Below are 11,723 nucleotides of genomic sequence, written 5' to 3' on the forward strand. Positions count from 1 at the left end.
ATTTGTAGCCAGTTGGTCAGAAACACAGGTAACAGCCTGGGCTTGGAACTGGCATCTGAAACTGGGGAGAGGATAGTTTTCTAGGACCCCTTAAACTGTGGGGTTTTATTCTATCTCTAGGTAGACAGTGTTGGAATTGAGTTGAATTCAGTTAAATTGTAGGACACCAAGATCGTGTTGGGGAAATGCTAAGGTGACATGGGGGGAAACTATCCCTCCCATGTTGGAAGTGGTACCAGAACCATTTTAGTGGGCATTTTGTAAAGGATTAATGAGACACTGAAAAGAAAAGATTGAAACGTCTTTCCTCTTGGAGTTCAATGTTATTAGAATTTAATGTATCATGACAGCCCGAGCCAGGTTGGTCAAGAGCAGAAGACGCTCAGGATCTCTAGAGTAAATCTGATCATAGGGGTCCAGGTGGGTCTTGGCTGTTGACTTAGGCCAGGATCTAGCACAATGTGAAGGTGAGGTTGGAACATGGGCTTTGTGAACTTGGCTTGAGACAGGCTAGCTGTGCATTTATTTGAGTGCAATCTACGCAACTGTAAAAACGAGATCCCAGTTACAAGGCAGTATGGGTCATGATAGATGAGGGTTGCCCTGAGGAAAGGCACTTCTGTTTCCTGCCTGCTCTGTAAACCACTGCTGAGCAGCAAGGTTAGAGTCAGTAAATGTTGGTCATCAGACAATGGGCAGGATTCTACAAAGCATGTGCTGCGTATAACACCAGGTTCTGCAGTTCTTGCTGCCAGAGTTTCTTGAAAGTAGACTTGGGCCTACAAACAGAACAAACTGTGTCAACAGCAATATGAGAGTTGCCGCTGTGTGGATGGAAGAAGCATCCTTACCCCAAAGGAGAGAATTCACATGAGTCAGGGCAGCAGAGTGCTGGAACTAGATTAAGGTAGAACTGATCCAGGAAAAAGAGAGACTTATTTGTGACAGCCACTTGGAAACTAGATTTGGAGAATGAGGGTTTTTTTATTATTATTATTATTTTAGAGATACAGCGTGAGTGGGGGAGAGCGAGAGAGGGAGAGACAGAGACGGAGAGAGAGAGAGAAAGAGAGAGAGAGAGAATCTTAAGCAGTTTCCACACCCAGCATAGAGCCTGAAGCAGGAATCAATCCCACAACTCTAGGATCATGACCTGAGCCGCAGTCAAGAGTCAGATGCTCAACCGATTGAGCCATCCCAGCGCCCCAGAGTATTTTAGGCCTTATGTAAGAATAGCAGACAGTAAGGCAGCACCATGGTTATAGATATGAGCCACATGCTATGGATTCCTGACAGGTTTCTCATCCTTCTGGTCCCTCAAAGATGGGAGATTGAATCTGTTTCTGCGACAGCTTTGGGAGGGTTTAGATTTCTTGACTTTGGGCTACTGTGGTTTTGTGCTGTGCTAATTTAGCTAAGCTGGAACCACATTCCCCAGAGCACCCCCTCACTTTATGGCTCCAGACTACTATTGGCCACCAGAAAATTCTGCACGAAGCTGGGAAGCGGAGTGCAGATGCAGTTGTGGTCGTGTTGGAGGGCTGGCAGCATGGCCAGCAGGAGTTGCAGCTCACGTACGTGGTCACAGGGGCCGGCTCTCCTGGTCGGTGTGCAGCAGCGACCCAGCCCGTTCTCCACCACCTCCCACCAGGGCTCCTCCTTTGGCTTCTCTGACTCCTACCCAAGACCCTGTCTACTCCTGTGATAATGGGCTGGCAGCTTCTTCCGCAGGTGACTCACATCTACAAGGTCGGAGGCTTAGAAGCAGTGCGACACCTGCGTGGGTTCTGCCTTGTCCACGTGAATTCCAACTTGCACTTGCCGTCCCCCATTTCACAACCAGCCTTCCTTTTCCCCTGTCAGCCCTGCTCGTGCCAGGCCCGGAACCAGATACAATAGCCCTACATGAACTGTCTTACCAGTAACCAGAATTGTACATGGTAAAATCCCTGTGACAAGTCCCTTATCGGATATCACTCCTAGTCAATTTGCTTCGGATCAGACACTGCCTAACGTCATGGCCAAACAAAGATTTCGGTTTTACAGCTTTGGCCCAGAGGTGTGTCAACCTTTTTGCACAGATTTCACTTGTGCTATGTACAATATGGGAGGAAAGGGGGAGATTGGGGTGGGAACCATAGGTTGCAAGAGAGTGCTCCAGAAGATGTCCCCAGTTTTAACACAAGAGCACAGCTGACATCACAACATGAAACCTATTCAGAGAAGAAGGAAGGGAAGAAAATGAGTGGAGCAGGCAAGGGGGAGACAAGAGAGCATGTGCCTCAGTAGGGGAAGCAGCAAACCCCCCAAGCTGATTGCTATCAGATGAGAATAGACACCCAAAATTGCTAGATTTCATTTTCCTAAAAAGCTGGAAATTCAAATTCTTATTCAAAATTTCCCAATTTTAAATGTCTGCAACAACAACAAAACCAAAAGCTAATGATTTTTTTAAGTCAATGTTTAAGCCTAACAAATCTATCTATCTATAAGTCAGATTTAGCCCAGGTTAAGCATGGATTCCAGAGCCAGATTTCCTAGTTTCAAACCCACGTTCCACCATTTAACTACATATGTAATCTTGGTCAAGTTACTTCTGGGCCTCAGTCTTTAAACTATAAATTGAGACCAATAGCATTAATCTCATAGGATGCCTATGAGGATCAAATAGTTACTAATACACTTATTTGTTTCTAAGACACTACCAAATGTAGGCTGAACCATTATTTTAGGTTTCCCCAAGAAAGAAAAGATGGCTGCTAATTAACCTGTGACACAATGGCTTCTTATCACTTAGACTTGTTGTTGTAGAATTATTGAAGGAGTTCTTTCAGAGGATTTTGACATAGATTTTTTTTAACGTTTATTTATTTTTGAGACAGAGAGAGACAGAGCATGAACAGGGGAGGGTCAGAGAGAGGGAGACACAGAATCTGAAATGGGCTCCAGGCTCTGAGCTGTCAGCACAGAGCCCAACGCGGGGCTCAAACTCACGGACCGCGAGATCATGACCTGAGCCAAAGTCGGACACTCAACCGACTGAGCCACCCAGGCGCCCCAACATAGATTTTTTTTTTATCACTTATATATATAAAGGAAATATAAGTGAAATAATCAGGTTTGGTATTCTTAAAACCTCTACATTAGGAGGCAGACAACTAAGAATTAGCTTTCAACTTTGTGCTTTTCCACAAAGTGTCATCCCTGCTGCTACCAAGAATGTCGGTGATGTCGCACCTTTTAAAAGAGTTCTCCACCATTGTCTCCAGGAAATTCTTCCAAGTTGCTGACACCCACAGAAGAAGGTTTGATCTTACCAGAAGATGTCAGATGGAGAATTGTCAGACAACAGAAAGATTTGTGTTATTTTTTAATGGTCCTTAAGTTAAAGATTGTTGCTAAACACTCAAAGGATTTCATTTGTCAATCATTTACCAGGAACAACAAAAAATTCGTGCACCTACATAACTGCCATTTGGCTGAGAGCGACCATCAAAGTGGCATAGACTGTAAGACATTTTCCTACATATTAAAACATTAAAAGAAGTATATTAAGTTTTGTCCAATAGAGTCCAAAGCTTGTAGAAGAGTGTTTGATAAATAAAGGTAAGCAGAATCTAGATAAAGGGGAAACCTAGTATTATTACTTAAGTCTCAGTTCTATCATGAATTATCTGTATGGCCTCAAGACATTAATCTTTTCACCTATAAAATAGGTATAATCTGAGTTGTATTGATTAAATGTGACAGTACCTAGGTGAATGGATGGTCCTGTTTATGTCAATAAACAGTGGATCAGAGTCTCTGAGGGGTGGAAGAGACAAACTTAGAGAAAGAAAGGAGTACAAAAGCGTTCACAGACTGGGTCTTTCTGGGAAGGGCAGACTGAATAATACAGTTCCTTGGAAAAATAAAAATAAAAGACCCATAATGTTGGTTTTTTAAAGTAATCTCTAGGCCCAACATGGGGCTCGATCTCACCACCCCGAGATCAAGAGTCTCATGCTCTACCAACTTAGCCTGCTAGGCGCCCCTACGCATCACATTGATTTTGACGACAAATGTAACTTGTTGAAGGCAAGAACAAACAGAAAAACTTTATCGGGGAAGAGAGGAAATAGCAGAGATGCTATCTGCCTAAGTCAGACGTTCTGATTTGGAGCTCTTAGATAGCTTGAGTCAAAGCTGTTCCATGTGACCTAGGACGTCTGGTCACAGCAAGTTCCCTGCGAGAGCCACTGTTTATGATGCTGAGGTTGTGGGGCCCCATTTGCCCATTGAATCACAGAGTCCCTCCTCTGAGAGAAAAACCGCGTTGCCTCGGCTTTTTGTTCCTAAATTATATCAGTTTGGCCCCTTCCCCACCCTAAGCCCCTGGATGTATCAGGACTTGGAGACTGAGGCAGTGTCGGAGAGAAATGAGGCAGAAGAAGGGCCACCCCTCTCCTATCCCACCTTCCATGGTTACAAATGCTTCCTCAAGCTGCGCGGGGCATTGTATATTTCATTTACAATGATTGTACAACAGCTGTATAATCGATGTTGTTGAAGATAGGAGTGTTGCTCAGAGTGCAGGATAAATGTCCACAGTGAGCTGCAAATGTGAATAAGAATGGCCCTGCCTGCATAGTAATTGGTATTATTATCAGAATGAATGGGAAAGCCACATATGGATGGATGGGTGGGCCTTTGAAAGGGTGCAGCATGAGAGACTAACGGTAGCGCTTATTTTCTCTTATCTACGTCTGTTCTCTCAAATAACCAGGCAGGGGAGGTGGAGGAAAGGGGATAAGAAGTGGGAATGTACTGGGGAAAGACGGAAGCTCCTTATCTGCTATTCCATAGCATGCCTGTTTTTCTCTGTCAGTGCCCACTCTTATTAATTGCAGCCAAGTAGATCGCCTATCCCCTCCCTAAAAAATAAAAAAATAAAAAAATCTGTTACAAAAGGATAGAGGCACAGGCCCAGGTGAAGGGGGCAGGGGCGAGGGGAGACATAGGGAAGAGAAACACTTCAGGTTAATTGGAGCTGAGAATATAAAATACTCGTCTTAAAGTGTGTGCTTCAGTCATGAGAAGGAAAGTGTCGAGATCATAATGTTTTCTGTGCAGGATTCAACACAGCATGGGTGTTTTAAAACAAGCGGTAATCATTTCTCACGGAGAAATTATAAGCTGCAGCTCCAGGCTCAGGACAAGCATATGGGAGACTCGTTCTTTTCATTTCTCCAGGGAGACACAAGGAGACACTTGGTAGTGAGCGGCCGAGTCCCTTGAACCAAATGGCAGAGTTAGTGATGGAGAGAATCATACAGTTCAATGTGCTCAGTGCTTTATTCATGCGGAAAGAAACGACACAGAATTCTTCTAGAATTCGGAAAAGTAGGAGGGAAGAAATTTTGGTTTGGAAAATCAAACTGCCTGGCTTCGAAAGAGATTGGGAAGCAAAGTGATCAACTTTGTAATCAGGGAAGAGCACAACATTGTTTACAATGATTTCTTTGCCAAAGCTGGCTGTGTTCGTTCTTTTAAAGACAAGACCTTCCGAGCCTGATGCAAAAGCAGCCTCTGCGGGGTTAGATAGTGCTTTGCTTGCTCTCGTCCTGGATTCACCCATGTGGCATCTGAATCTCTATGCGGTCGCCGGTTAAAGATTCATTTTTACTAGAAATAATTTCTCTAAAGTAATAAACAACACACTGTATAATATCAAGTTAAAAATTCTTAGAAATAAATGCAGAGAAATTAGTTACAATTATTCACATAGTTCTTCAAAATGGTAGCACATGAGAAGAAAGAGGGGTCCCTCTCACCCTTTTGTGAAGACCCATCTTTGTTTACTGCATTCCCAAGTATTAGGAGATTGCATGAACCATTTGCATAGGATAACTAACATATACCACATCATTTGCACGTCTGCAAGTACACGTGAGTAACCGTAATTACACGTGACACCAATTACTCTATTACTTTGTATTAAATTATAATGGAAAATTCCACTAGAGAATTGAAGCCTAATTGCATCTTAATTTGCATAATTTTGCATATTAATTACATCTCAGATGAATAATAAATTTCAGCAGATTTTTAATTTATGCATAGACACAAAAACAAGTGGAGAAATAATTTAGAAAAAAAAATACCAGCAACTATTACTTAGGGCATTCAACTAATTTTGCTTAGTTTAGCAAAACAAAACTTGGTTTGTTTAATATAGCATCTTTAGGCTGATTGCTGTTTATTGCACAATATGTCAGTCTTGAAACATAGGTGCAGACATGGCTTTTCTTAATAAAAAAAAGTGTTCAATTACAGCATTTCAAGTTTGGGATTTTATATTTTGATAAAACTGTCGTGGGGATAACATCATTTAGTTGGAAATATCTATAATTGTGATGTATTTTATTGAGGTTTAATTTCTGTTGCAGTTATTTTAAATGCAAGGTATTATGAAAAACAGGATGTAAAGATATCTTGGTGAAGGAGATCACTAATAAATTATGCCAACGTTTTCTAATTTTGAGTCCATTATGAAGTCACCCAAGATTGTTTCAGCGATTTTGCATGAACGATTCAGAGTGAGAAATTCCGTACAGTTTTGTGTTGCAGGGTATAACAATTTAGAAGAATGGCTTTTAGAGATTACTACTATTTTCTAATTGTTTTCTTTGTTTTTCCTTGCCTGCATGGTAAACAGTAATAATTCCTGACTGCCAGAGACCTTGGTTTTAAATTTAGTCACCCTTGCTTCAGATTTATCAAATAAGCAGAGGGTTTATTTCTCTGAGCTAATTCGTGCATTTTAGTTACATAGCTATATCTAGGCTGACAGTCATTAGAAAACACCGATTTTGTGTTCCTCAGATGACAGTATGTAACGGAAAATTCATCTCATCCACTTCGTGCCTAAACCCAAGCCTTCATGTTTTATACCTGCTGCCACTGTTAGGGGAAAACCCTTAGCTCTGCCTCCGCTAGGTCTAATACTGTGATCATTTGCCAAATTATACGAAAGAAGAGGATGACAACGTTCTAATAAATCAGGAAACTGTCAGGATTAATAATCTCAGCCGTCCTCTGTTTTCCTATAAAAGCCCTACTAGTATCAAATATTTTCCAGTTTGTTTTGCAGTGAAACTGGGCCTGTGCCAGCCTGGCGCATGTGAACTCTAAGAGGCCGTTCTATATGTCTTTTATCACATTAATCTGGATTTCACAACTGTGCTGGTTCAAAAGGCTGTAAGCAGGAATTCTTTACAACATATGTTCCCCTTCTCCGGTTACCGATCACTGTTATTATTTGGTATTTAATACACAACGCTTTGAGCTAAAGGTCTGGATTTGTCTTTGTGTCCTTACATTTCAATATTTTCCATTTGCATCCAAAAAAAGTTTGCCTTGTTCTTAGTAAAAATAAAGATTCGTCAGTGCTTTCTCTTTTTACATCAATTTCTATCAGGTGCTTGACTCTGGTCTTGGGTTTCTGTTAACCAGGTTACCGTCCCGGCGGTACCTGTGTTTATTTCAATGTTTAAAAGGTGAAATACTTCAGCTATCAAAAAACAGAACTACATCAATGATTGTATCTGTCCCTTTACTTTTTTGTTCAACCCTTTTGACCAGGTTCTAATATGAAAGAGATTTGAGCTGGGTGAATCCCTCAGAAGAACCAATCCTTCCAACATTTAAACAATGGTTCCCTCTTGTGGCAACACTTGAGCACTGCGATTTAAGAAGGTAGGGGGGCTAAAAATCTCTTGTGACATTAAAACAGATTACTATGAAACAAACAGCATTAATCTGCTTGCAGATAATATTTGGAGTCATTCCTAGGTCCCCCAGGACCTATTGTTACCTATTTTCAGTCAGGTACAAGTTTTGGAATTTATTGAGAAAGAATAGCCAAGCAGCCTGATGCTTATTACGGGCAGTACTAGGGGGAAAAAACCAACTCTCTTTTGAGGTACGGTATCCATATTTTAGGACAGTTTTGAAGGTGTCAGTGTGGATGTTGGGAAAAAAAGACAGGTTAGCCTTTCACTGAAAGCTTTGGGAATGGACTTAGAACTTCACCATTCACTATTCATTATCTCTGGAGGGAACGTTGCTACTGTAGAATTAAATCTAGACTACGCTTGCTTTCTGAGGCATTTTATTCTTAAAGTTCATCTGAGAGGGGAAAAATCTGACACTTAACCAGTTGTTCAAAGATAGTCTTTCCAAGCACCTTTGATATATGCTTTCAAAGATTTATTTTGAGTCGAATTTCCCCAGGGGCGACCATCTTATACTCTCCAAATTACTGTGATAAAGAGCATTCTTCTGACACAGCAGCTATAAACAGCCCACAAATGCTTTCTTTCAGTGTTAAACTATGTTCAGAACAGCAACAGCCAAGAGATGTCCCTTAAGCAGATTTTTTTTCTCAAGATCATGTTTAATGTAAAAGTAAAGTGTTGTTAGTGACAGAGACAAGAAGCTGTTCTCGTGGTCATATGATCATGAGTATCTACAAAGGGTTGCAGCCATCCGCGCAAGATGGATGCGATGTTTTCTTAGCCCACTTCAAAGTCTTGAGTAATAAAGATGCCATCTTTCAATTCTACTCTAAGGATCCTTGTTAGAGAATGAAAGCATTCATATTTGTCAAGCCATTTTCAAGCCACAGTCCTTCTCGTGCACCACAGAGTTTATTTACAAAAAAAGTTTAACATGGGAACTGAAGGCTCAGGGTGGAAATGGTCGCCAGTGCTGGGCGTTCCGGGGAGGGTGGTGAAACAAGGGAGCTAGCTGCCAAGAAGCGAGAGCACAGAGATCATGTAATGACTAAGAACATGTGGCTTACTCTTCTGATTCCAAGTGAATGCCTCCTTCCCTCCCCTCCCCCGCCTACCCCAGGCTGAGCCACCAAATGACAAGTCTCTTCCCTTCATGGCTGAGGCAGCGTGGACACCACAGGCCACCCCTGCATATTTTACTGACCACCCTCCATTTTGTGCAGCCGCGCACAGGCAGCTCATTTTTAACTATCCACCTGCAACGTGAGTCATGTAAGCAGCTCACAGAAGAGGAAGATTATATTCAGGAAATAGGATTAGCATCAATTTAATTTGTAGCTGGAACTCCAAAATTGAAAAGGACTTTCTTCAAATAGGGGCCCTTTTTTTTGTTGATTGTGTTTCCCCCAGTGACTTTTGCTACCCCTTTCTGTCCTCACTGGGGAGGGAAATGTCCCATTTACACCTCCTTTGTCACGCTCTCTAAGGTCTGGTGTGCATCTCCCTGGGGAGTTAGTGCCTAGCTTCCTTTCTCTACACTTTTCTCACTGCCTTTTTGTTCACTATGATAGTATAAAACTTAATCAAATAATGACTGTGAAAAGCTCGCCGTATAAATGCACAGTTATTGGCTCTTGTGGATATGTATTTTTAAGTCGCCGTCAGCTGGTTTTTATAGAATAGGTACTTTCAAACTCTTCATTTTTCCCTGTTCTCGTTCGCTGTCTCTATCTCTGTCTCTCTCTGAGATTAGCAGTGTAATTCATTGGCACAGGAAAAATACAAGATAAAAAAACCATTTGGCTTTTCACCTTCCATCTCTTAGAAGAACACTTAGTTCCTATGAAATTTGCAAAACAAATAAGGACACAGAGAGAACTGTAACATAATGGCACCTATATTTTAAAGTTCCAGTAAAATTTCAAATACAGTATTCAAGGTTTGGGGATGATGTATATTTTCCAGTTTGTTTGTTTGTTTGTTTGTTTTTGCCAAAGAAGTTTGTTTGTTTTTTTAATCTGTAAATAGCCGTATATTCTAACTATCATTTATAAAAGAAAAGATACCTTAACAACAAGGAATAGGTAGAAAGAACATAATCTCAAAGAGTAAAAAGGGCATCCTTTTCATTGGCTATATTTAGCTTTAGAAAATAATCACTCCACTTTCCTTATTTTTCTCCTTTGTGCTTTCTCATCAATTAGATCGGTTAAACGTCTATTTGGAATAGGGCTAGTCCACAGACCAGCATCTGGGACCTACCAGTTTGCCCACTTTGTCGCTGGTCAACGTCACCTCCTCAAGTGATTCCCCCTTAATTTGCCATATCACAATGAACAACTTCGCCGTTCATGCTGTCATGATGTCCTGTTTCATTTTCACCATTTTATTTTAAATTTGGCCGGTATTTAACTTGTCTCCATCTTCAGACTGTAAACCCCTTGAGGTCAGAAATTCCTGTAATTAAACATTTTCTACGAAGCACTCCATAAATTTCAGTTGGCCACATAAACCCAGGTCTAAAAGAAAATGATATATGGTTTATGCAAGAGTTGATTTTCCCTCCTAAAGACCTATAACTCCTTATAGGCATGTAGAAAAAGGGTTAGAAATGTTAGAAGGTAGAGGAAAAAGCCAAAATTAAAGAAAAAGAACTATTAAAAGGTGGAATTGATCACATCCACACGTGATAGCAATGAGGGCAAGTGCCCAAGAAGATGGAAATTTCCCCAACTGTTCTATGTTCAACCACCAAATCACATATGCATATATGTCAAAAAGTTTCTAGAACCTTGCTCTAATGAAGACCACAACCTAAGCTTTAGATATAAGGAGGAAATAGATGCTTCTTACTAGTCTTGTCCTTGGCCAAACACTTCTGTTTTACAGATTCTCTTTGGCGAACTTGATTCCTGATGGCTAGGGTTCAGAGACCTCGGGTATCGTGAGCCTGTGGTTTTTCAGAGTTGGAAAGTCTTCAGGAAATGACCTGTCTCAACCTTCCCAATGTATGGAAGAGGTATTGAGACTCAGAAGGACAAAATAAACTCATTTTCTGACTTCCCAGCCGGTGTTTTTCCCACTCAAACTATTAGATTGACAGAAGGGAAAATCATGTGGCAATTTGTGCTTTTTAAAAGAGAATTTTTAGAGGTAATCTAATTATTTTTATATTGCATTAAGAAAGGGAGAAGGAAAGGAAGAGCAAGCCGCCAAAATCAGCAAGGTGAACTCTACAGAAAACCTGGTTTTCATCAGCTCGTCATAGCCTTGGGAGCCAGACCAGGGCCCAGAGGAAAATCCAGGGCTGATCCATTCTTGGCAGAAAGTGGTTTTTTTTGGGTAAGCCGCCCACTAGCCTTTCTTTCCTCCCATCTTCTAGATAAAAATGAGTGTTTAAAAACTGTGCTAAAATTTTCAAAAACACCTTAAAAAGATTCCATTACTTAAAGTGATTTGGATAATTGTGTTCAATGGTAGCCATTATTTAAAAATATAATTAGTTGCTGAACTCAGAGAAGGAGGGAAATTTCTGCAGGTGTTTCTCATTATTTGCTATGCATACAAAATATCTGCATAAATTACCATTATTATTCCAATGTATACTAAGAGACAATAAAGCATTAGCAAGCAAAGAAGAACGCTGTTGACCCACAGACTGTGAGAGAGGCCTGGATCCACAGTAATAGTGTGCTGGCCTTCAGAGCTATTGTTGCACATGTGCAACTGCATTCAGGATTGAAAGAAACAATTTTGCACCTGTAACAATATTACATATGGAACGTAACTCCATCAGAAAGATATTGAAAATGGAGGAGGGGGCAGGGAGAAACAGCCACAAAACAATGTGAAAGGGAACAGCGTATGCTCTAATTGTTTCAGAAGGTTTACACACGCTGTAGGTGGGTATTTGGGATATTTTTTTTTGCATTTATAGCCCCCCCT

The sequence above is a fragment of the Panthera pardus genome, unplaced genomic scaffold (genome assembly GCF_024362965.1).
Source record: "Panthera pardus isolate Hobbes unplaced genomic scaffold, ASM2436296v1 HiC_scaffold_16, whole genome shotgun sequence".
In the NCBI taxonomy this organism is placed as follows: domain Eukaryota; kingdom Metazoa; phylum Chordata; class Mammalia; order Carnivora; family Felidae; genus Panthera; species Panthera pardus.